This window comes from Xenopus tropicalis, chromosome 7, assembly GCF_000004195.4.
Source record: "Xenopus tropicalis strain Nigerian chromosome 7, UCB_Xtro_10.0, whole genome shotgun sequence".
Taxonomy (NCBI): domain Eukaryota; kingdom Metazoa; phylum Chordata; class Amphibia; order Anura; family Pipidae; genus Xenopus; species Xenopus tropicalis.
Genome location: NC_030683.2, coordinates 36,889,819 through 36,911,693, shown reverse-complemented (window position 1 = coordinate 36,911,693; position 21,875 = coordinate 36,889,819). Strand labels below are relative to the sequence as shown.

The following is a 21,875-nucleotide window of genomic DNA, read 5'->3' as shown; positions in this document are numbered from 1 at the left end:
CATGATGGACACCAGAAATGAGAGCAACTGTACTTTGAGAACTTTCAGAGCAATTACATTGCTTTATGGCAAAGTGCAAACCAAAGTGCATTAATTTTGATGCATCGGTTGCAACTGCATGATGGCAACCACAACAATGCTGAAACTCTGTGAATGAATGCTGTATTATAGGGTAATACATTGTAATTGTGCTCACTGGTAGATGTAAATGATTCCCTACTGTAAAGCAGATCCAATGTGTCCCCTTCTGTAGCTCCATTGACAGGCACAACGTTGGCCTGTGTGATGCATACCTACACATTTCTATGCCGATATTCATTTTGCGTAGCTAAAAAACTGATGCTTTGCCTGTCAATAGGGGCACATGACAGTGGATCCGCTTTCCTACACCTGGGTAAAAAATACAGGTGGAGGAAAACTTAAGATTAACTCCATGTGCCCCTGGCCTTAGGGCCGAATATGCAGGAGCTGCCCCATAATATGCATGCCACACAGGACACAAAATGTATTACAGCATTTGGATCTCTGAATGTTACAAGACTTCTTATTCTCCATACTAATCTCTCTGTACTTGTGGTGCTTGTGGTAAATACAATAAATGATTTTACTGCAAACACCTTTTACAACATACTAAAAATGATGGTCAAGTATAGTGGTCCATCTGCCACACATACTAAGCCAATGTTGGAAGAAATTCAGGCTGATAAAAGGGACTGCAGCTTCTTTAACAGATCCAAATGACAGAATAACCATGGTTCCTGGCTCACTGTCGTTCAGATTACAAAGCATACGCTGTTGCTAAAAATAAACGCCACCGGGGAGATTTTTGCATTTGTTTTCAACTCTTTGAGACTCACACGTGTACTGAATCAGTAATGCGGGTATATTTAGAAAGAAACACGCCACTGTACAAATGATAGCACATCAAAGCAGGGGGATGTGGTTGCAAGGTTTATAGACCTGCCTTCTACAAGAAACCCCATTACAATAAATGCACTCATGTTTTCCATAAACATGGGCAAATATTTACTACTGATACTTAGTAACTTAGTACTTATCTAAAGAAGCCAAACAAGAGCAGGGGAATCCTATGATGTCATAGGGAAAGCCACACAGAATGAGAGCCCTCACTCTATCATCATCTATTCCTATCGTCACTCAGTAGCACTCCAAGCTTGTTTGCATACGTAGTAATCTAGTTCTAGACTTTCTATACAAACATGGGATCAGGCTTGGCCTGCCTGAGTTGCAGGGGATCTCCCAATGGGCCCAGGCAAGTCCCTTTCTCAGTCTCACCAAAGGCTTTGAATGTCAGGTTCTCTGCTGGGCACTTTAAGACCCAGTGCAACACTGTATAAGATCTATTATACAGAAACCCATAATCCATAAAGCTCCAAGTTGTGGCATTGTGTTATGGAAGTCCTGTTTGTATTAGGTAATTTGCAGTCTCTCAGAACAAATAAGTCTCATGGCACACAAGGAGATTAGTCGCCCGCAATAAACCCCCACTGCCTCCAAATGCTTTCCCACTAGCAATAATATATGTTAAAAGGCACCTATCACACAAAAATGGTTTTCCCCACTAATAAAGCCCACACTCTGGTTGGGAACCTCCCCTTGGCACTAAGCACCCCTGCCCTGGGAGGGAACACATAGAATTGAATGATGAGCAAGTACTCGCTCATTATGCACATACATGTAACATGGGATTAGGGACACGCCGTCTGATTCTGTGTCACACACATGCGCATAATGAGCAAGCGTGGACACTCAATTGTGTGTCTCAACATAAGGGGGGGAATATCTTGAGAAAATGCTTTTGTTACCCCAACTGGAATGCAGGTTCAATTAGCCTACACCTCTGATGGGGAAAACAATTTTTGTATGATACTGATGAACTGACCTTTCAATTGTGGATCTTATCTAAATAAAATCACTGGTATGCCCAAACAAGGTTTACATTCCCCCTTCCTCCATCCCAGTTTTCCTATATGACAGAACCTAAAGCTGTTTTCCATAGAATTTGGGACCAGGTGCCCTCTGAAACCTGACATTACTGAACATTCCTCATTTTTGGTTACTTCTGAACCAAAATTTGTTGAGCCCCACACAACACAATAACCACAAATATGCCTATCGCTGTAATCTGTTCCTTTAAAAAAATGTAATAAATACCATTTTATTTGCTGGAATCCAGCTGCAAAACAGTTCTCTTCCTGCATCATGTAAAATCCTGGCAGGGGCTAAAACACTTATGTTACAAATTGTAACTTCTCTACAGCTAAAGGTCCCCATACACGGTAAGATCCGCTCGCTTGGCGAGATCGCGAAGCGAGCGGATCTTCCCCCGATATCCCCACCTACGGGTGGGTGATATCGGGGAGCTTGAAGTTAACAGCATTCTGGAACTACATAACCCACAATGCATTGCACTGCGATGGTCCTTTCCTTATTGACATCACATGTGCAGGGAATTGTGGGATTGTGAGTGATGCAGGCACTGAGGACAGACAACTACTTTTACATTATGAGTCTCAAAGTAATAAGCCAGATCAGCAGGGGAACAGGGGGCCAGGCTTAGGGAACTGTTCCTAACCATATTATTACATTAAAAATCATGAAAAGGCTGCATATTTTTAATTGATGTATATTGCAAAGTTGCTTGAAATTATATTTACTATTCAAAAAGATTAAGTTGTGTTGGGTGGAATTCCCCTTTAATTATTTACATTATTTGCATTATTTTGCAGTCATCAGGCTTGAAAAAAATAACTAATTTATAGAGTTTAGCTGCCAGATAGTATTTTTAAATGCAGGCAAGAAAAGGCAGAATTAATAAAGCCTTCTGACTGTCAAGGTCACTAACTGGCAACCAGAGTGACTTTGAGGCTTTAGTCTCTGCTATTCATATTTTATTTTGACTTTCAAACTGCTGCTGGGTTTGCTGGAGTAAGTAGACAATATAAACAGGGCAACCAGGGAAAATAAAATGACTCTATGTTTACTTCTTGCAAGAGTCCATTATTTAGGGGGATTTTCTGCTCATTGGTAATATAGTCATCTATCTCACGAGACCCAAGTAGGTTTAGGTTCCCTGTTTAGCAAAAGATAAGGGAAAATGTACCCCTTAGGGTGAAGACACACAGAGCTACTAGTAGCAGCTACTTGTCGTGGCTACTAAAATAGACAATGCTGATCATTTACTGATAACTGTCTCTACATGTGTATTAGAAGAAGCAATTCTCAGTATTGCCTATGGCAGGGTATTTTCTGGAGTTTAGTAGCCATGAAAAAGTAACTGCTACTAGTAGCTCTGTGTGTCTTCACCCTTAAAGTGACATAACTGTGGATCATTATATGCTAATGTAGCCCTGCTATACATATTATAAAGTCACCAAGAAGTTTGGGTCAGGCTTGGCCATTAAGACACTTCTCTGGGTTGGAAGTCTGGGAATTTCTGTACTTTACTGTATTTGGTTGTTGTGTGCTAACAGGCTGCCAGGTTTAGGAGCCATAATGCACAGCAGCAGTCTATGCTATATGATTTGCCCCAGTAGCTACAGATTTGGGACTAATGACTCCATACTTGCAGAAAGCCAGATTGCAACTCATCTCATAGTCCTCAGTGCTCTTTAGTACAGTCATACTAAAGCCTGATTGGCCACACAGACTAATGGGCATGATTAAGTGGCTCTTTTTTACTTTTACCAAGTGGCCCAAGTGGATTTGGTGAGTGCCAGCCCATCTCTGAAAGTGCTTGTTTTCCAACCCTTGCTGAAGCTCTGGGGCCCACATGCTGTGCAGTGAGCTTTACATGGCTTTTATTCCAGTGTTTTAATTTGTTTCCTACACAGACTGATGGTCATAAACTCAATATGTATGTAGCCAGATTTCGGCTAGCATTAAAGGATGGTATTTTAACATCACCATGGATGGACAAATTGCATAGCATCTGTCTGATTGGCTGGGGATTGATTAGTTGGATAACAATAAAAGGCTGTCTTATATATAAGGTTGCCACCTTTTCTAAAAATACCAGGCTTCCTATATTTTTCTCTTTCTTCCCTATTAAAAACATCAGCATCAGGTACCATTTTTACCAGCCAGGTCAGTAAAATATCAACTAGGTAGAAACCCTACTAGTATAGCTTGGATAGGGGGAGGTAGAATTTGCAAGATGTAGTTTCTATTTAGGAGCTCTAAGAGCTTTGGAGGGACAGAATAAGGTGGTAATCAACCAATGATCTTAGTGATCATTTATAGAAACACATAAATATATATATTTATAGAGTTAAATAAATGTAAAATATAAGCCTATAATAGGTCGTGGAGGAGTTCCATGACCATATAAGAGCATGAGCCCAAAGGCCGAGTGCTTTAATACAGGTCATGGAACTACAAGGAGACTTCCAACATCCTCATCCTTAAAGTGATACTGACACGAAAAAAGGACATTTCAAATTATGAATCTACATAAAAAGTTACCTATAGGTCATGTTGATATTTTTTCACTGTTAGGGCTGGTTTTGTATGTAATTGTTGCTTGAAGTTCCTAAACCTGACTGTTTTGCCAGCCTGACTGTCCCTTCTCAGCCTGTCAGTTATAGCTTCTAATGCTAACGGCCTGCTGCTGTACAAATATGGCAGCCCCCTCATAGAAGAACATGGGGGATCAGATAAGGAATGGAAAAGCATCAGCAAATACTTTTATGGCAAAATTATAAAGCTCATGCAAAGACAATGTTATGATAGATGTAAAAATTGTTTCATTTCTGTTGTCAGTATCTCTTTAATTATTCTGCCCGTCTTAGGCACAAGGGGCATTTTTATTTCAGTGGCAGCAGTCAAAAAGCCACCTTGATACTGTTAGTACAGAGTACATAGTCAATGGTGTTGTTCACCTTAAAGAGGTAGTTTCCCTCTAAATTAGCTTTTAGTATGATGTAGACAGTGATATTCTGAGACAGTTTGCAATTGGTTTGCAATTGGTCTTTTTTTTAGCTTTTTCGTTCAGCAACTCTCTGATTTGGAATTTCAGCTGCTATCAGGTTGCTAGGGCTCTTATTACACTAGAAACCAAGCAGCAGTTTATAATTAGTGGAATATGAATAGGAGAGGGCCTGAATAGAAAGATAATAAATAATAACAGATAATTAAGTAATAAAAAGTAACAATAACAATAAAACTGTAGCCTCACAGAGCAATAGCCTTTTGGGTACTGGGGTCAGTGACCCCCATTTGACAGATGGAAAATGGCAGACGAGGAAGTCAAATAATTATAATTAACTATTAAAAAAGTTATGTTAAGAATAGGTTCTTCTATAACATAGTAAAAGATAACAAAGGTGAACTACACCTTTAAAATGAGCTTTTCATGCGATGTAGACATCAGTATACAAAGACAATTTACAATTATTTTTATGGCTTTTGAATTATTTTTTATTATTATTGTAACTATCTGATTGCTAGGGCTTATTTACTCTAGCAACCAGGCAGTAATCTGGAAATTGTAACAGGAACTCAATAAAAGTGAGTGGAAACAAAAAGCAATTAAAAAGAAATATAACAAATGGAACCATTGCAGTTGATCAGATTTTTTGGTTGATGGGGCTACAGATCCCAAGAAGTAAACATTTACTTGGTGCAGGCTTGAAACAGAGAGAATAAAAATACTAGTTCAAAACCCACAGACATAAATAATGAAGACCAACTGAAATGTTGCTTAGAATAGGTTCAGCAATAACATACTAAAACTTAATGGAAAGGTGAAGTTCCCCTTTAAAAAGCTCAGCTCAGCTTTATATTCGGGTTTGGTGTTGCCAGCCCCTATGCATGTGGGCTAATGCAATGCTACTGGGGAGCAGGTCGCAGCGCTATGTATGTACATATACTGCGCACCATTACCTGCCTGTCACTTGTAGCCCCGCCCCCTCCCTAACTACTCAGGAGCAAATCTTCACCGGGACTCCGGCTGCAGCTTTCTGCTAGCTCTGCATGAACCCACATACCCAGATCATGTCCAGCCTGCGGCCCTCCAGCTAATGTTTAGCCACTCCCACCATCCCCTGAGTACTGACAGGGGCGCGCTGTTGGAAGTTCCTCATTCAGTAACAGCTTGAGGGCATCTGGTCACATTGGCGAGTTTGGGGGACAGGACTAGCCTGAAGCAATTGGTGGGGGGGTTCCGGTATAAACAGGGCAGGAAAGTTAATATCCCACCTCCAAACCCAACTTGTCTTCAGACCCCAGCGACCCCCCATCCCCTCGGCCCTGCCCGTTACTCACACGCACGGACCTTAACCCCTTCTCCCGCCGCGGCTCCGTCTCACGCCCCCTCTCGGCTCGGTGCCTGTGGCAGCAATGGGTTCGCCGCGCTGGTTGGCTCACGCTGTCACCTGTCAGACCCAGGGCACAGGAGGTTTTGGTTCCTCGCAGCTTCCCAGAAAGGAGGAGGCTGGTGGGCGGGGAGGGCGGACACTGGCGCTTCCCAGCAGTCACACGCAGGCGTCTCTCTATTGCCGCGCTCTCCTGTCACACAAGGAAGAGATTCAGTGCCGGCTACTGCCCGGGTACTCCCTCAGCTGCCCCTCTCTCTGCATCATGCCCGCCGCGCTGCCCCACACACTATCATACATTGCTCCACCCAACTACACAGCCAACTACTTCCTTGTATGAAGGAAGCGTGACAGTCATCCGAGATCATCAACTTCTTCACTCAGCAGCGCAGCATTATTGTAGTAACTAGTGGAACAGCTTAGCAACCGCTGCCATTCCTAGGGAAGCTACCCTGCTCAGGGATATATACCCCATTCCCATGCATTTGGTATCTGTTATCCTCTTAATACTTTACATTGACAGCCAATATCATAACCTTAGTATTGTCAGGCAGTAGGACAAAAAGGGACTGATTCTATAGGATAGCAGGTATAGTAGGGAGAGATGGTGCCTATAGTAGCTGTAGGATAATAGCCTCTGGGAAGGGACTGTGGGTGTGGGATAGCAGGTATAGTAGGGAGAGATGGTGCCTATAGTAGCAGTGGGGGGATAATAGCCTCTGGGAAGGGACTGTGGCTGTGGGATAGCAGGTATAGTAGGGAGAGATGGTGCCTATAGTAGCTGTATGATAATAGCCTCTGGGAAGGGACTGTGGCTGTGGGATAGCAGGTATAGTAGGGAGAGATGGTGCCTATAGTAGCTGTAGGATAATAGCCTCTGGGAAGGGACTGTGGGTGTGGGATAGCAGGTATAGTAGGGAGAGATGGTACCTATAGTAGCTGTAGGATAATAGCCTCTGGGAAGGGACTGTGGCTGTGGGATAGCAGGTATAGTAGGGAGAGATGGTGCCTATAGTAGCAGTGGGATAATAGCCTCTGGGAAGGGACTGGGGCTGTGGGATTGCAGGTATAGTAGGGAGAGATGGTGCCTATAGTAGCAGTGGGGGGATAATAGCCTCTGGGAAGGGACTGTGGCTGTGGGATTGCAGGTATAGTAGGGAGAGATGGTGCCTATAGTAGCAGTGGGGGGATAATAGCCTCTGGGAAGGGGCTGTGGCTGTGGGATAGCAGGTATAGTAGGGAGAGATGGTGCCTATAGTAGCAGTGGGGATAATAGTCTCTGGGAAGGGACTGTGGCTGTGGGATAGCAGGTTTAGTAGGGAGAGATGGTGCCTATAGTAGCAGAGGGATAATAGCCTCTGGGAAGGGACTGTGGCTGTGGGATAGCAGGTATAGTAGGGAGAGATGGTGCCTATAGTAGCAGTGTGGGGATAATAGCCTCTGGGAAGGGACTGTGGCTATGGGATAGCGGGTATAGTAGGGAGAGATGGTGCCTATAGTAGCAGTGGGGATAATAGCCTCTGGGAAGGAACTGTGACTGTGGGATAGCAGGTATAGTAGATAGAGATGGTGCCTATAGTAGCAGTGGGGATAATAGCCTCTGGGAAGGGACTGTGGGATAGCAGGTATAGTAGGGAGAGATGGTGCCTATAGTAGCAGCGGGGGGATAATAGCCTCTGGGAAGGGACTGTGGGAGAGCAGGTATAGTAGGGAGAGATGGTGCCTATAGTAGCAGTGGGGGGATAATACCCTCTGGGAAGGGACTGGGGCTGTGGGATAGCAGGTATAGTAGGGAGAGATGGTGCCTATAGTAGCAGTGGGGGGATAATAGCCTCTGGGAAGGGACTGTGGCTGTGGGATAGCAGGTATAGTAGGGAGAGATGGTGCCTATAGTAGCAGTGGGATAATAGCCTCTGGGAAGGGACTGTGGCTGTGGGATAGCAGGTATAGTAGGGAGAGATGGTGCCTATAGTAGCAGTGGGATAATAGCCTCTGGGAAGGGACTGTGGCTGTGGGATAGCAGGTATAGTAGGAAGAGATGGTGCCTATAGTAGCAGTGGGGGGAAAATAGCCTCTGGGAAGGGACTGTGGCTGTGGGATAGCAGGTATAGTAGGGAGAGATGGTGCCTAAAGTAGCAGTGGGGGGATAATAGCCTCTGGGAAGGGACTGTGGCTGTGGGATAGCAGGTATAGTAGGGAGAGATGGTGCTTATAGTAGCAGTGGGATAATAGCCTCTGGGAAGGGACTGTGGCTGTGGGATAGCAGGTATAGTAGGGAGAGATGGTGCTTATAGTAGCAGATGGGATAATAGCACTGGGAGGGGACTGTAGTACTGGTTAGGTCAGCGGTTCTCAACCTGGGGGTCGAACAACCTTTCATAGGGGTTGCCTAAGACCATCGGAAAACACATATTTCTGATTGTCTTAGGAGTAATTTTATGGTTGAGGGTCACCACAACATGAGGAACTGTATTAAAGGGTCACAGCATTAGGAAGGTTGAGAACCACTGGGTTAGGTTAATACCCTCTGTGACAGCTGTGGGATAGAAGGATATTATGGCAATATGGGGACAATAACATTTGTAAATGTAGTTGAACAACCTGAAGCACTTCAACTGCTTTAGTTCAAGTTAAGCAGAATGTGTTCCACAAATTTTCTTTAACCCCAGGCTTTTTCAATGCTAATTTATTAAAACTGTTGTTGCTTTAAAACTTGTTTGTAAATTTACATTCTATTCAAAGCAGCATTCGGTAACTCCTGGTTATTACTTTTTAAACAATGTTGCCAAAGACAGTTTCCTCCAGCAAGACATGTCTTTCAATCTTGTGTTACATTGTTTCAGAATCAGAGCCACCAGGGTAGAGAATAGAAAAGGACGTTGGGTTGACGTGTAAGTTTAGACACACAGTAGTACATGCCCAGCATTTCTATTTAATGCAATGAAGTCTGCTAATTACTTGGTAGTAAACAAAATAAAGATGATTGCCTCCATCGGCTGGTTTCAGTGAGCTTAGCTACAGTGGGGGTTTACATAACACAAGGTGCATAGATTGCTGTAGGTCTAGTCACACATATCAACCAGTCAGCAAGTAGAATTTAGTAGTCACCTTTTGGTTGCTGTAGGTTAGTGCAGCATTTGTTCCTTGTTTTATATATGGGTGGGGAATACATTTTATCCTTCTACAGTTATCTCAATTTAGATCCTGCTCTTTACAGAGGCAGTGATTAGCTTGGAGATGCATTTACAGCCTTGTTGAGTGCACGAAACAGATATAATTGAGAACTGAGATTCCAATAAATAGGGGCCCATTTATCAATGTACGTTTGGTGACAAATAGAAAAAAATTGTATTTTTTCTAACTTTTAGAACTGTGCGTATTTTCTGTGACTTTTTCATTAATTTCCGCAACTTCCATAACAATTTGGCCCCTTGGTGTAAACCAGGGAAAAGATCTGTTACAGAAGTGCCGCAAATATGTGCTTGCATGCTGTTATATCATGTAGCTAAACTGTTGGGGTAGGATGCACTTTGAGAAGCTGCTGCCACAAAAATATTTCCCTATGTATTTGTATTGTCCACGCTCTCAGTAAGAAAACCTTACATAAATATAGTATCATCAGACTAACACACGCAAGTTCTGATGAAGTTAGTGGAGCTAGTAAGAGAGGTTTTACGATACACTAGACCTTCTCCAGTAATACAAGTCCCACTATGTGTATTGCTACACATGCAGCCTTATAAAGCCAATCTAGTTTTTAGCTTGAGTAATGCATTGAGTACATTGCCATGTTCCCTTCTTGTATCCCGTAAAAGCAGTTATATTCAGGGTATTTTTTTCTACAGCCTTTATTGCCTAGAGGCTGTGGTACCACGATGTAGCAATTCTATTTTTAGTGGCCTGTGAATGGAGCATTGGCACTGAAATCACCCCTTCATTGGATCTGTCTAAAGAAAATGTGACAAGCCAACATGGCATTACCTTCAGATGTCTACATTGGTTAAACAATTGCAGTCTTATTATTTTCCTACTGCGCTTATTTGTTGTGCTAGTGTGAAATTAGATTTTATTATAAATACAGGATGAATTGGTCTGACATTTGATCTTTTTTTGATGCTTTTATCAAAAATGCATATATTTTTGATATACCAGGTATGGGATCTGTTATCCAGAATGCTTGAGACCTGGGGTTTCCCAAATAAGGGGGTGTTTCCGTAATTTGGATCTCCATACAGTAGGCCTACTGAAAAATCATTTGAACAATAATTAAACCCAGTAGGATCGTTTTGCTTCCAATAAGGATTGAAGGGGTGGTTTGCCTTTAAGTTAACTTTTCATATGTTTAAGAATGTCCAATTCTAAGCAACTTTTCAATTGGTCTTCCTTTTATACTTTAGTTTTTTAATTATTTGCCACTCCTCTTCTGACTCTTACCAACTTTCAAATGGTGATCAGTGACCCCAGCCAAAAATCTGTTGTGGGGAGGCTACAATGTTAGTATTGTTACTTTTTATTGCTTATTTTACTATTCAGGTCCTCTCCTATTAGTATACCAGTCTCTCATTCAAACCATTCCCTGGTTGCTAATGTAATTTGAACCCTAGCAACCAGATAACTGCTGAAATTCCAAGTTGAACAAAACATGAAATAAATAAAAAAACACAATTAACGAAATAAGAGACCAATAGCAAATTGTCTTAGAATATTACTCTCTACATGATAATAAAAGTTGAATCAAATTCAAACAACCACTTTAAATACAATATACTGTTTTATTACTACAGAGAAAAAGAAAATCATTCTCAAAAATTAGAATTATTTGTTTATAATAGAGTCTATGGCAGATGGTCCTCCTGTAATTTGAAACTTTCTGGCTAATGGCTTTCTGGATAACAAATCCCATACCTGTATATCATTTCTTAGCAGACATAGATTATTTGTACTTTCATTGAGACAAAGGGCTCACTTTTGGAAGGGGACATATACAGTAACAATTTAAAATTCCTCTACTCTACTATTTAACAGCAGAACAGAATGTGTAAAAGCACAGCACAATCCTGTTACACTCTTCATGAAATTAAAAAAAAATAACTGTAAACTGCAAAAGTTCTCAGAAAAGTAATTTTGTTATTCTTTGGGTATCCCTCAGTGATTGTAATTGATCTCACAGCTACCCCGGGCTGGTTTTCTCCTAACAGGAGCACCAACCTGGGGGAAAATGGTAAGCGATTACAATCACTGGTGGACTGAGGTGCCTAACATTTTTGTAACCTATTTCTGGCAATGATAGGTGTGGCATAAAGTTTCAATAATGAGAAAGTGTATCCATATTTTTTTCCATTTTGTGTACATAGAATCAGCTGTGTTTATAGATTTTCCCAGAGGACATGATAGGTTGTAATCAATACAGGGAACGAAAATAATAAAAGCTCTTTTGGAAATAAAACTCTTTCTATATAGAATTAGTTAAAAATGATATACCATTTCTGAATTATTCAGAATCAGTTGGCTGAGAGGGGGATCATTTTAATAAATTAGCACTTATCTTTCCAGGCTTTTTTGGTCAATCAGTTTTTTTTTAAAGGTTAAAGGTTATATGTAATGAGATTTTCATTTTTTTAAAAACTGGGATCACTTTGAGAATGTAAAAAATTGTGCTGACTGCTTTTTTTTTTACATGATTTGCTTAGTCCCCTTGCTCAGGGCCGTGGTAGACGGGGAGATAAGTCGCCCGCGACAACTAATCTCCCCAATATTCCCTATCAAGGCAACTTCCTCGATTTTGGAAAATCATGGCACCGCATATGCCATCCCACCGGCGATTTACATTCAAGCCGGTGGGAGGGCATATCGGGGAGATTAGTTGCCCGTAACAAGGGAGATTTGTTGCAGCGACTAATCTCCCTGTCTATCACGTCCTTCAAAGATTAATACATCAGCCCCTTAAAATCATGTAACTTTAAAAGTCTATGGAGCTTTTTTTCAGATAATGCAATTTTGTAATTTGATTTTTAATATGTGTATGCGGTATAGGTTTTGTATTCATTACAGTATTCAGCCAAATTAAAAAAAAAAATCCAAATGTCCACTATTTTACAGGCTTTAATGAAAAAGAATAAATGAGTTAGTATTTCCAATGTATTGTTTCTCTTGCTAACCTCCACTTTATTTTTATAAGTGCATTTTTGTTAACAAAACAAAAACCCTCCTTCATGACAAAAATAACCCCTTATATGTTTATCCAAATGCAAAATAAAGAGATGAATAAAAAGCAGAAGTGGAAACAAAGGAGTTCTATGAATGTCCACATTGAATTTATTTAATTGGAATACACTACACCCTTGTGTGAGCTACCTAGCTCTTAAAAGAACAAAAAGCTTCATTCAGTGACCCTTTATGCCAAGTACTTTGTACTGTTGCTCCTGGGAAACTTCTGTCTGAACAAATTCTCATTCAGTGTTCCCAGCAGACATTTATTTTCTAATCATTTCACTTACATCACCCACACTCTTTTGGAGTGGAATAAATCTGACACTGCTATATGGAAGGATTTTTTTTTTAAATACAATATTTTAGTCTGGGGGCTGTCAAGATAAATGTATGTTTAAAGAAAATTACAAATATTGAGAGAATTCAAGGTCTCAATATCAATCATTTTCACAATTTGGGGTTTCTGGTCTAAACTAAATATCACTGCATATATTTGTGCTGAAGAATTGTATAACTGTAATAAAGAAATTATTGTATGAGTATTATCTTAAGTTCTTAACAAGGAAGACTTTTTGATTAGTTGTCTAATCATTTTAACAACTGAAAGGTAGTTTCTATATCTAACCACCTACAGTATATCCTTAACGTCTTTATTCCTTTTTTCCTTCCTTTTTACATGCTAATCTTTTTAAAAGGAGTACCTGTCAAACCCTTTAACAATTAACAATGGCATAGAAATTGCACCCTATAATACCCCACAATGACAATGACACATTCCAGAATTGGATCAGCTCTTTGCTCTGCTTATGTTTAACAGGGCTATGTGAAAAAAATAGGCTTGACAACTTTTTTTGTTAAATGATACTGGCCTTTGGGTCGGGGGATGGGCAATGATGTCACCAGGGGTGGGGCAATTACATCATTATGTGTGGAGATGGTTGAACTGGGCAGGGAAATAGGTGGGGCATAGGGGGGCATGTCCTTATAAGGGGTAATCTGGCAACAGAGTGGGTCAGGGAAGGGAGGGATTAATAGGGTATTACAAAATAAATTTCACTTTATAATTCCAGCCTTGCACCTTGCTGATGATTTACCAGCTGGTCTTGTCAAATACTGGCCAGGTGGCAACCTTTGCATAGATGTATATGCTTTTGTGACATCTGTCAAACTTTGTGTAACATTATGGGGCATATTTATAATTATATTATTACTACCTCGGGTTTAGGCATATCAGTGTTAAACCTAAAACCTGGCAAGCTTTTTATATTGTTGAAAACATTTAATTGTTATATTATATGCCCTACTATCAAATATAAAATATAAATTTTGCTTCCCCTTTTCCACCACACCCATTGTCTACTTTGTTTATCGCTCAAGATTATTGTACAGCGCTGCGGAATATGTTGGCGCTTTATAAATAAAAGTTAATAATAATAATAAAAGATATCGATAGTGCTTAACATCATCTTCCTTGCCATCAACCACTCTTGCTGAACAATGTTTAGTTCCTCCTTTGCTCCTTCTTCCCTGTGAATGAAGAGGAAGATTCAAGATTGATAACTTCCTCTTGTGAATCTCCCTGCAACCTCGGTTATCTTTTTCTTAACAGTTCCACACCTTCTTTAAACAAAGCTCTATCCCATCTAGTCACTCTTTCCATCTAGAATGGAATCCCCCAGCCCCCCTCAGTTGGTAAATGCCCCCTGTACAGAAACCCCTCACTTGGTAGCTTTGGTAAGTAATGTCTTATTGTCTACTCCCTGTTATCTTGAGGGACCTAGAGTGGCTAGTAAATTAAAATGGTTAAATTGCGATTGCAGTTTACGTACCCAAAATATTTAACATTTCACCAAAACTGTTCTAGCATGACTCACCAACCACTTCTTACTTCTACTCCCTGATCTGCTCACCATCTACTCCAGTGTCTCTTTTATTTTGGCTATTGGGAAACTGACCTGTGTTAGTTTTCTTCCTAATTCCCCATTCGCTATTTTGTTGCCCCTGCAGTAGAGAATCTGTTGTTGTACCTTAAAGGAGACATATAGGATAAACTAAAAAAATCTTTAATCTTGTAGGCAATTATGAATAATAAATGGTGCTGGTTTCACTTTGGTCTAAAAATTAATACTATTTGTAAAAATGGCCCCTTTATTGGAGCTCCCTATAGATCCTCTCAGGTCCACTGTATTTATTTTCACACATGTCCCCTTTTAGGGCTCTGGCACACGGGGAGATTAGTCGCCCACGACAAAAGACTCGCGAGGCTTTTTCGGTGATTTCGGGAAATCGCGCCGCCGTGTGTGCCATCCCGCCGGCGACTTACATGTTCGCCGGTGGGATGGCGGGTCATGGCAACTCGGGGAGATTAGTTGCCCGTGACAAGGTAGATTTGTCACGGGCGACTAATCTCCCCGTGTGCCAGAGCCCTTAGGCTCTGTTGTTGGTTCTCTATTACTGTTTGTGTACTTTCTTTCTTGACCCCTCCTTTGAACTAATTTATATGGTTTTCAATATCACATTTTCTTTATATTAGGGCTCTGGTACACGGGGAGATTAGTCGAGATTGTTCGTGGGTGACCAATCTCCCCAAAATGCCATCCCACCGGCGAAAATGTAAATCACCGGTGGGATGGCATACGCGGCAGCGCGATTTCCTGAAACTGTGGAAGTTTCCTCTCAAGGCAACTACGATTTACATTTTCGCCAGTGGGATGGCATTTTGGGGAGATTAGTCTCCCCGTGTGCCAGAGCCCTTATTGTTGCCATTTGTCTTTAATTAATAGTCTGTTTGTCTTCTGTCTGTTCCATGACCCTTAACTGCCTGTTATCTTTTTGTCTCTTGAAAGGGTTTATGAAACAATACAGTAGAAGCCAGACATTCAGTTCTGCAACTTTTCCACTGTGATTTCTTTCTGGAACACAAGAAATTGGTTTTAGTTCTTTTTAGCTTTGGAACTGAGCTATGACTATTATGGGAAAGGGCACAAAGTACATCCTCGGGTCAACGATTTTCTGTCACTTCAGAATATTTTCTTTTATGTGTAAGCAATTTACAGTGTTGTATCACTTAGTTGTCAGTATCACAATTATTTTAAAAATTCTTTTTAAAATACAAAGTTGAACGTTTGAACTTTCTCAAAATACTAATTTATAAATACAGTAGAGTCAGTATTATTTAAAGGGTAATACATCCTTTTATGAGATAGACCAGTGCTATCTGTTTCCAGTGGGCCAGTTATTCACTATACTAAATATTTGGGCCAGATTAGAAGGACATGCAAAGTGGTCAGTGGATTTTTGCGAAGGGCATAACATTTTTTGAAAGGCCAGTTTACTATAAATTAGTTGTCATTATTATGAGATGTCAAATTCCAGATTCCACACCTCATGTTAATAATTTAAAATACAGTACGTTAGGACCAAACAAAGGGTAGTATTTGTACCTTTCTTGTTACTACTATTGACTCCTGACATCAGACAATGTCCTCACCAGTCATGACTTCCCCCCACCCAACCATTCTACTGAATAAATTCATTATATTTACCTTTGCGACAGGTTGACAGTAAAAGTAAGAAACTCCTCCCTTAGGTAAGTCAATAACAACAAGAAAAAACCTGCAAAGGCTAGAGAAAATGTTTTGAAACATGTAACAAGAGGAGCTTTTCTTCATGGTTTACTTCAGCCAGCTGGAAAGCACTTGTAATTGACCTCCAGTGGCTTCCATTCACTTGACTGGGTAATATCAGAAGCAAGGTAGTGACTATACTCACAAGTACTCACATCTGTGCTACCTTGCATTTCCCATTCAAGGCAGTGGAAGCCACAGAAGCAAACAGAGGCACCTTTCCCTTTCAAAGTTAGCAGGGCTGAAAAGTGCTTTATGTTACTTTTGCCAGCCTATGATACACTGGCATATGGGGCATATTTGTCTGCCACTGCCCTCAGATGGGGAACAGCGATAGACAAAACCCTCTCTCTTTGTCATTGAACCAACTTTTACTGAATGACAAGTGCCCTATTGAACACACACAGAGTGCTGACAGATGGACCTCCGCACCAAAACACTCCACCCTGAGCACCAAGGTCACCTCTCCATAAACGTCTTTACATTCAGTAGCATTCTGAGTGATTACTCGGAGAGAGGGGCGTTTTGTCTGCCACTGTTCTACACTTAAGGCACTCTGGTGAACAAAGCACCCTGTGAGACTAGTAAACATCATAAACTTAAACTAGGTTTGGGAAGAAGGTAGATAACAGAGATCCTTTCTTGTTTCAAAGGGGAAGTAAATAGTCAAAACTGTAAGCAAATAAAAGACATGCATCAATGTATGGTATCAATGAAACCACAAAGTGCTCATATAGTACATGCAATATTGCTTGGGAAAAGTATCTGAATCATAAGGGTTCTATTGTCCATTTCTAAGAAATAGTACATCTGACATGAAAAATTAATTGTTGCTGGATTATTAAATAATTACATACTGGTATGGGACATGTTATTCAGAATACTTGGGCTCTGGGGGTTTTCAGATAAAGGATCTTTCCATAATTTGAATCTCCATACCTTAAGTCTACTAAAAAATAATTTGAATATTAAATAAACCCAATAGGATTGTTTTGCTTCGAAAATTGATTAGTTATATCTTAGTTGGGATCAAGTACAAGGTACTGTTTTATTATTACAGAGAAAAAGGAAATTATTTTTTAAAATTAGAATTGTTTGGTTAATAATTTGGAGCTTTCTGGATAACAGGTTTCTGGATAACAGATCTCATACATGTACAGGTATAGGACCCATTATCCAGAATGCTCGGGACAAAGGGTATTCCAGATTAGGGGTCTTTCCGTAATTTGGATCTTCATACCTTAAGTCTACTAAAAAATCAATAAAACATTAATTAAACCCAATAGGATTATTTTGCATCCTGTAAGGATAAATTATATCTTGGGATCAAATACATGGTACTGTTTTATTTTTACAGAGAAAAAGGAAATCAATTTTAAAAATCTGAATAATTTGATTAAAATGGAGTCTATGGGAGACAGGCCTTCCGGAATTCGGAGCTTTCTGGATATCGGGTTTCCGGATAACGAATCCCATACCTGTACAAGTATACTGTTATCAAACTATGAATGAGACGAAAACAATAGCCCTTTAAAGGCTTAAAAATCAGAAGAGTCAGACGCAGTGGAATTGTATATGTTTAAACACCCACATTGCAGGCACAATGGCGCATGAATTCTGGGGAAGCATGGTGTTTGTGGAAAACAACACATCGATTGCATCCAAAAGTGCACTTTGCCCACTGAGCCATTTAAAGGGGATCTATAGCAAAAATGAAAATTTAATATAAGCTTCATCTCACTGAAATAAGTATAATCCATTAACTATATTGTACTGTCTGTGAAATAATGAAGGTTGCTCTTCACTATCACTTCATTATGCAGGAGGTGGAGTTAGATTTTGATTGATAGATAGGTCTAATACATCCATTGGGGTGTTGCACCCTTTGCTTAGAAAATGCAGTAGAGTTCACTCTTTCAACATTAGCAGAAATCCGTTTTACTACATGCAGGGTTTGTGCCAATGCCAGTTATTTTGTTTGTGTTGGAGTCTGTTATTTGAGTTGGGCCAGGCGATGGGCCACAAGCACTGGGCATGCATGCGCGTATTGAGCACGTCTCGCAATACACTTGTTATGTGCAACACACGTTTTGGCACATATCTGTCTGCACCAGGCAAAAAACTATTGTTTCCCCCAACCAGAGTGGGGTGATGAGGTGTAACAAATCCAAAGTCCTGTGTTTTTGTGTTATATGGCTCTGGGTTTGTAATAATGGGGGCAATTGGATAGAGTTGCATTCATCCCTCCAAACCATAATTTTACTGGTTTCTCTCATTTTTCTTTTAATTGCTGTTTATCTGTATATTTTAATATAATTTACAAATCATACATTTTTTCAAGAGAATATCTACTTGTATATTGTCACTGTATATGCATTTTGGAATTTTCAGTAAGAAATAAGATGTTCATTTCAATACACTCAGATATCCATCTGAAGATTGATTATGATTTTAATATTCCAAAGTATTTCTTTTTTTTTTAGTTTAGAGTTTAGGCTTTCTTGTTGCATTTGCCATCTTGTTGCTAGGGTCCCTGACTCTAGCAAGAAGGAAAACCATTAGAGGAATAAATATCCAAACAACAAATGATGAGAGATGACTGCTAAGAATAATTATAAATCATAACGAAAAAAATTGGCACATTTAGGGGGCTAAACAATGCAGTAGTAAACCCTGCAACTGCTAAGGGGTGTCTGGGAGGTTAGAGGGCCAATTGCGATATGACGGATGAACAATAAGAATATATTCGTTTGGGGGATTCGCTGTGGAAGTGCCAAATGGTGGTAATGCTAAGTAGTAGAAAATACAGTATACTCGACATGGGGTTCCCTAAATAAAGGATCAATACCACAAACAGTCTACCCAACACTCCACCACTTAACTGCCTAACATATAAGTTACCCGACATATGCACACCCCCTATGCACAAACAGATCCCTGTGGTTTATAACAGGGATGCACCAGGGTTTTGTTGGCGGCGCAGCCAAATCCCAGAACTCTTTGCAAAATTTAGATACAGTCAAGTCCAGAGTGCCTGCCTGATTGGAATCCACAATCCTTGAAGGGGTGGTTTACCTTTAAATTAACTTTTATTATCATGTAGTCATTCTAAGAATGGTGGTGGTTTATAAATTATTTAGCTTGTTGAGCAGCTCTCCAGTGCAGAATTTAAGCAGCTATCTGGGTGCTAGGCTCCAGTTCACCCTAGCACACAGGAAGTGGTTTGAATGAAAGACTGGAAGATGAATAGAAGAGGGCTGGAATAGGAAGATAATAACAGAAAGTAATAGTAAAATTGTAGCCTCCCAGAGCAATAGTTTTTTGGCTGCTTGGGTCAGTGACCTCATCTGACAGCTGAAAAAGGGCAGAAGAAGACGACAAATTGTTTAAAAACTTAAATAAATAAACACCAATGGAAAAGTTGTTTAGAATAGAACATTCTACAACATAATAACTCTCACATGTAAATTTGCCCAGATGCAGTAACTTATAGCGACCAATAAGATTCTTGATTAAACAGGTGACCAGTAAATGCTACCTGCTGATTGGCTAGTAAGGGTTACTGCAACTGGTCAAACGTTATAACTTTAATTGCGGAACCTTAATTAACTTAAAGGTGAACAATCCGTTAAACCTCCTGCCCAATTTTCCAGGACTCACTGAGATTGACGGGGCAATTGGCCAATCACTGAATCATAGCCCCACGCAGTGACGTCACTGTCCCACCTCTTCCCCACCCCCACCATGACATGACGGCTCCACCTCTTCCCCACCCCTGTGACATCACCGCCCGCCCCCTGCCCGGCTAAAGAAGCCGGCAGGGGTGGCAACCATAGTTTGGGTTCAGTTCTGTGTTTGCCCAAATCTTCTGGAGCATTTAGTGTAAATTAGTAGGCACTCACATCTAGTGGTTCGGGTGCTTAAACCCTGAACCCCTCACTTAAAAACAACATCCAATAATTTCTGAGACGAGGGGTCACTCACCGTTCCGAATTGGTGGTCCGGGTGCTACTAGACTGGCAAGAATAGATGAAGGGCGCACTCCACAGATCACTATTTACAGTAAAACGGTCCTTTATTTCACATCATTAAAAAGTCTGATGCTTTTCTTTTGTTTTTACGCACAAAACGCGTCAGACTTTTCAGTGATATGAAATAAAGGACTGTTTTACAGAAAATAGTGATCCTTCTGGAGTGCGCGTTTCATCTATTCATGCCAGACTCATTATTTAGCCAAAAATTTCAAGTAGGATGTCAGCTGTCAGCAAGCAAGATATATATATAATACACAAAAATCATGAATATTGTAAAGTATGTCCTTATAAATGTTACTTAATTATGTTATCAGTTATGACCAGTGCAGTGATGTCATTTGTGTCACATTTGTGTCAAACTTGTCTATTATAATAAATATTATACTATACTGTGTCACCTTGGAGTTCCATGCCCTGTAAAAAAAGCTTTTATATGATTTCGAACTCCTTGGTGACTTTATTATATCCTTATATTTTACAATAGGGGGTAAATGTAAATCCTTTGGTGATGGTTGCTATTAACACAAACACACAAGATAAAGAGGTCAGTTCCTGCTCATTATTTTATCTTAATATGTGCTCTTGCTTTGACCACTAAAATGTTAACCTATGATTCAGCAATGTCTGAAATCACATGCTTTCCCCTCAGGATTCTAATTCTAGCCTTCAGGCAGCAATCATACGAGTAGCAACAGTGAAGTAGCTACTAACTACTCAGCCCCAAGTCAGCGAGAGCCCTCCCACGTAACACGTGCATTGTGACGTCACTCCTACGCCTCCAAGCACACAGGTGTAAATTGGGAGCCTCAGCATCCCTCCTCGCCTGTGCCATTTCAGCCTGAGTGCAGATCCATTTTGCAGCACTGACATCTTACATAACAATAGGCAGGCTAATGAAATACACTGCAGCAGATGAGAAAGAAGCCTGTAAAATACTTTTTATTATGATTCTAATGAATGCCCTGCCTAGGCAAACATGCAGGGATAATCTAGCAGGAGCAGGCAGCACAAGGAGATTGAATACGCAGCCTGTTAACTCGGCATAAGCCCAGGAAGCCACCGACACAGTGAAGTGCGTCAGCAATCTAATCACACACTTAGCACCCTGTTTACTAATAAAAGGAATACAATACAGATCAAGAAAGTTCAATGGCTGGGTGCTGTGCCTTGGGAGGGGCAAGATTAAACTATACAGTGAAGTTGAAGTACATTTAGCTGCACATTATTCCTGCCTCGTTTAGCTAAAGGAGGCCCGTTGGTTGTTATTTTACTACAACTCCCTGCAACCCCCTGACAGCCTTTAACTCAGTTAAGATGCTGGGATGTTGTTCAGCAACAACTAAAGGGCCACAGAGGGAAAATTCCTGCTGCAGCCTGTGCATCTCAGAGTATAGGAAATCATCTCAGTGCAAGTGCCAGTCCAGTTGTTTTGAAACCTGATGAGGGCAAGAGATGCTCTTGTTTATCCTCGGCTCAGGCATTACAATAAATGTGTCACTGAGTGATTTTTATGGGGGAATAGGCTGGCTGGTTGCCCACTGACTGCAAAATAAAAACATGCATGGGTTAAAGTCATCTTGTAACTTACCGGAATCCTAAGTAAAGTCCCCAAAGTGTACAGTGAATCACGGTGCTTCCATATGAGTCCATGCAATACACTGAATTCATGC

The 21,875-nt window shown here is 40.5% G+C and overlaps 1 protein-coding gene across 5 annotated transcripts in view; it reads right to left on the bottom strand.

Moving 5' to 3' along the window:
• The window catches only part of pcgf5 (polycomb group ring finger 5), a 40,718-nt gene extending 18,843 nt beyond the window's left edge, over positions 1-21,875 (bottom strand). The window contains exons 1-2 of one of the 5 annotated variants that reach the window (XM_031905859.1): positions 21,794-21,870; positions 6,286-6,528 (exon numbers count right to left, since the gene is read on the bottom strand). The gene's annotated coding sequence lies outside the window, so the exon portion shown is untranslated. Of the gene's footprint in view, positions 1-6,285; positions 6,624-21,793 lie in introns of those variants that run through there. The other 4 variants (XM_031905860.1, XM_004915890.4, XM_018095838.2 and 1 more) reach the window with 4 other exon arrangements.